This window comes from Sceloporus occidentalis, unplaced genomic scaffold (genome assembly GCF_023333645.1).
Source record: "Sceloporus occidentalis isolate IW3139 unplaced genomic scaffold, rSceOcc1.0.p SCAF_130, whole genome shotgun sequence".
In the NCBI taxonomy this organism is placed as follows: domain Eukaryota; kingdom Metazoa; phylum Chordata; class Lepidosauria; order Squamata; family Phrynosomatidae; genus Sceloporus; species Sceloporus occidentalis.
Window position 1 is genome coordinate 2,792,501 of NW_028317110.1, and position 5,000 is coordinate 2,797,500.

The window sequence follows — 5,000 nt, forward strand, 5'->3', positions numbered from 1 at the left end:
AATGGAAAAATGACTTTGGCTCGCTAGCATCGATGTCACATCTGATGCCAGGAGTCGCAGTAAAAGCAGGGATTACTGGGTCTATCATATTTGGGGGCACCCAATTATATTTAGAGTCAGGCTCTCCACGCCTGGCTTTGCCAGATGGACCCTGGCCATCATCGTCTTCCTCTGACTCGTCATTATCTGACGCACAGCAGGATTCCTCAGATATTGGATCAATATCTGATGCAGTCAGAGTGGCCTCGGCGTCTGACGCCGTCAGAGTGGCCTCGGCGTCTGACGCGGTCAGAGTGGCATCGTCATCAGACTGAGTGAGGCAGTCATGAGCCTCCTCAGCGCTGAAGACATGTTGCGCCATTGTACCTACCTGGCCAATTTCTAAAACACTACACTATCCCCAATATATAATGTGGTTTTGCACTAAGCACTGCAGCTCTGCAAAACGAACTCTCTCTGTCTCTATCTCTCTCTCTCTCTCTCTCCCCCAGTGTCGCACATCCGGCAGTAATGTCACTGACCTGGATGTGGTTCAGTCCCCCAAGGCTAATGACACACCAAGTTGTTACAGGGGATCGGGCTGCAGGGGGGGGTCCAGGCTGTCAAACGACAGCCTGTTCTCCCGTGCAGCGGCAGGGATGTGTTCCTGACGCTGCACGAAAGGCTAGACGTCCCGGTACGTCTATAGGGGATTGAAGGGGTTAAGCCGGCCAGCAGCAACTTGTGCAGCTATATAAAGAGGTTCTGCAGCAGCCGTTATCCCTATACCCCACCCAGGCATAGGGATCTAGCGACAGTCCCATACAGATATATATATATATATATATATATATATATATATATATATATATAGATATATATAGATATATATAGATATATATAGATATATATAGATATATATATATAGATATAGATATAGATAGATAGATAGATAGATAGATAGATAGATAGATAGATAGATATAGATATAGATATAGACACAGTTTATCTGCTGTAATGCCTGCTTAACCCCTTCAATCCCGGAGAAATTTTGCCATTTTTGCGCTATGTCGGTTCAGCGATGATTCTCTTTTACTGTGAATAGTGTACCCATATAAACTATATATTGTTTTTTCAAGGAGAGATAGAGCTTTCTTTTGATACCATAGTTGGATGATTAGCTGAAAATTTAGAATTAGAAATTTAGTAAAAAGTAGCAAGAATTAGAAAAAAAAATCTGTGTTTTTTTCATTTTCCCTCTGAATCCTCACAAAATTAGGTAAAAAGACAGAAAATTCCATCCAGATTTATCCATTTAGGTGTCCTGTAGATGTCGATGTGCCCAAAGTGCCCGTTCCCGGCCGCCTAAGTTGATCGCGGCCGGCCGGCAGTTTTGCTCTAAGTCCCCGTTTTTGGCAGGTCAAGTTGCTTGAGAAACCCTGGAAGTCAATGAGGTCGGATTTGCCGGCCGCATCCGACCCTCGCTCCATCGAAGTCGGCATGCCTTGCCGGATTTTCCCGGTGGTGACGTGGAACTCCGTCCCGGTTCGCCAGGGACGTCAGGCACCCTCCGCCGGATATATAGGGAAGCTGCTGCTGCTTGTTCCAGAGAGCCGGCTCCCAACGACCTCGCGAAGCCCAGCCCGGGTGCCGGCCATGTCCCGGCCCCGGCCCCGGGAACCCCACCGTCCTGTAGACCTCCGAGGGTCCCGCCCGGGGCTCCACGGACCTCGGGAGGACCAGCCCGGGTGCCGCACCGGCGGTCCAACCCGCCCATGTCCCGGGCCGTGTCCCGGGAACACCACCTTGGGGCAGACCCCCGAGGGTCCCGCCAGGGGCTCCACGGACCTCGGGGTGCCCAGCCCGGGTGCCGCACCGGCGGTCCAACCCGCCCAAGTCCCGGGCCGTGTCCCGAGAACACTACCTTGGGGCAGACCCCCGAGGGTCCCGCCAGGGGCTCCCCGGACCTCGGGGTGCCCAGCCCGGGTGCAGCACCGGCGGTCCAACCCGCCCAAGTCCCGGGCCGGGTCCCGGGAAGAGCACCTAAGGCAGAGCCCCGAGGGTCCCGCCAGGGGCTCCCCGGACCTCGGGGTGCTCAGCACGGGTGCAGCACCGGCGGTCCAACCCGCCCAAGTCCCGGGCCGGGTCCCGGGAACACCACCATGGGGCAGACCCCCGAGGGTCCCGCCAGGGGCTCCCAGGACCTCGGGAGGACCAGCCCGGGTGCCGCACCGGCGGTCCAACCCGCCCAAGTCCCGGGACGGGTCCCGGGAACACCACCATGGGGCAGACCCCCGAGGGTCCCGCCAGGGGCTCCCCGGACCTCGGGAGGACCAGCCCGGGTGCCGCACCGGCGGTCCAACCCGCCCAAGTCCCGGGCCGGGTCCCGGGAAGAGCACCATGGGGCAGACCCCCGAGGGTCCCGCCAGGGGCTCCCCGGACCTCGGGAGGACCAGCCCGGGTGCCGCACCGGCGGTCCAACCCGCCCAAGTCCCGGGCCGGGTCCCGGGAAGAGCACCAGGGGGCAGACCCCCGAGGGTCCCGCCAGGGGCTCCCCGGACCTCGGGGTGCCCAGCCCGGGTGCAGCAACGGCGGTCCAACCCGCCCAAGTCCCGGGCCGGGTCCCGGGAACACCACCATGGGGCAGACCCCCGAGGGTCCCGCCAGGGGCTCCCCGGACCTCGGGAGGACCAGCCCGGGTGCCGCACCGGCGGTCCAACCCGCCCAAGTCCCGGGCCGGGTCCCGGGAAGAGCACCATGGGGCAGACCCCCGAGGGTCCCGCCAGGGGCTCCCCGGACCTCGGGAGGACCAGCCCGGGTGCCGCACCGGCGGTCCAACCCGCCCAAGTCCCGGGCCGGGTCCCGGGAAGAGCACCATGGGGCAGACCCCCGAGGGTCCCGCCAGGGGCTCCCCGGACCTCGGGAGGACCAGCCCGGGTGCCGCACCGGCGGTCCAACCCGCCCAAGTCCCGGGCCGGGTCCCGGGAAGAGCACCAGGGGGCAGACCCCCGAGGGTCCCGCCAGGGGCTCCCCGGACCTCGGGGTGCCCAGCCCGGGTGCAGCAACGGCGGTCCAACCCGCCCAAGTCCCGGGCCGGGTCCCGGGAACACCACCATGGGGCAGACCCCCGAGGGTCCCGCCAGGGGCTCCCCGGACCTCGGGGTGCCCAGCCCGGGTGCCGCACCGGCGGTCCAACCCGCCCAAGTCCCGGGCCGGGTCCCGGGAAGAGCACCAGGGGGCAGACCCCCGAGGGTCCCGCCAGGGGCTCCCCGGACCTCGGGGTGCCCAGCCCGGGTGCAGCAACGGCGGTCCAACCCGCCCAAGTCCCGGGCCGGGTCCCGGGAACACCACCATGGGGCAGACCCCCGAGGGTCCCGCCAGGGGCTCCCCGGACCTCGGGGTGCCCAGCCCGGGTGCCGCACCGGCGGTCCAACCCGCCCAAGTCCCGGGCCGGGTCCCGGGAAGAGCACCAGGGGGCAGACCCCCGAGGGTCCCGCCAGGGGCTCCCCGGACCTCGGGGTGCCCAGCCCGGGTGCAGCAACGGCGGTCCAACCCGCCCAAGTCCCGGGCCGGGTCCCGGGAAGACCACCAGGGGGCAGACCCCCGAGGGTCCCGCCAGGGGCTCCCCGGACCTCGGGGTGCCCAGCCCGGGTGCAGCACCGGCGGTCCAACCCGCCCAAGTCCCGGGCCGGGTCCCGGGAAGAGCACCTAAGGCAGACCCCCGAGGGTCCCGCCAGGGGCTCCCCGGACCTCGGGGTGCCCAGCCCGGGTGCAGCAACGGCGGTCCAACCCGCCCAAGTCCCGGGCCGGGTCCCGGGAACACCACCATGGGGCAGACCCCCGAGGGTCCCGCCAGGGGCTCCCCGGACCTCGGGAGGACCAGCCCGGGTGCCGCACCGGCGGTCCAACCCGCCCAAGTCCCGGGCCGGGTCCCGGGAAGAGCACCATGGGGCAGACCCCCGAGGGTCCCGCCAGGGGCTCCCCGGACCTCGGGAGGACCAGCCCGGGTGCCGCACCGGCGGTCCAACCCGCCCAAGTCCCGGGCCGGGTCCCGGGAAGAGCACCATGGGGCAGACCCCCGAGGGTCCCGCCAGGGGCTCCCCGGACCTCGGGAGGACCAGCCCGGGTGCCGCACCGGCGGTCCAACCCGCCCAAGTCCCGGGCCGGGTCCCGGGAAGAGCACCAGGGGGCAGACCCCCGAGGGTCCCGCCAGGGGCTCCCCGGACCTCGGGGTGCCCAGCCCGGGTGCAGCAACGGCGGTCCAACCCGCCCAAGTCCCGGGCCGGGTCCCGGGAACACCACCATGGGGCAGACCCCCGAGGGTCCCGCCAGGGGCTCCCCGGACCTCGGGGTGCCCAGCCCGGGTGCCGCACCGGCGGTCCAACCCGCCCAAGTCCCGGGCCGGGTCCCGGGAAGAGCACCAGGGGGCAGACCCCCGAGGGTCCCGCCAGGGGCTCCCCGGACCTCGGGGTGCCCAGCCCGGGTGCAGCAACGGCGGTCCAACCCGCCCAAGTCCCGGGCCGGGTCCCGGGAACACCACCATGGGGCAGACCCCCGAGGGTCCCGCCAGGGGCTCCCCGGACCTCGGGGTGCCCAGCCCGGGTGCCGCACCGGCGGTCCAACCCGCCCAAGTCCCGGGCCGGGTCCCGGGAAGAGCACCAGGGGGCAGACCCCCGAGGGTCCCGCCAGGGGCTCCCCGGACCTCGGGGTGCCCAGCCCGGGTGCAGCAACGGCGGTCCAACCCGCCCAAGTCCCGGGCCGGGTCCCGGGAAGACCACCAGGGGGCAGACCCCCGAGGGTCCCGCCAGGGGCTCCCCGGACCTCGGGGTGCCCAGCCCGGGTGCAGCACCGGCGGTCCAACCCGCCCAAGTCCCGGGCCGGGTCCCGGGAAGAGCACCTAAGGCAGACCCCCGAGGGTCCCGCCAGGGGCTCCCCGGACCTCGGGGTGCCCAGCCCGGGTGCAGCAACGGCGGTCCAACCCGCCCAAGTCCCGGGCCGGGTCCCGGGAACACCACCATGGG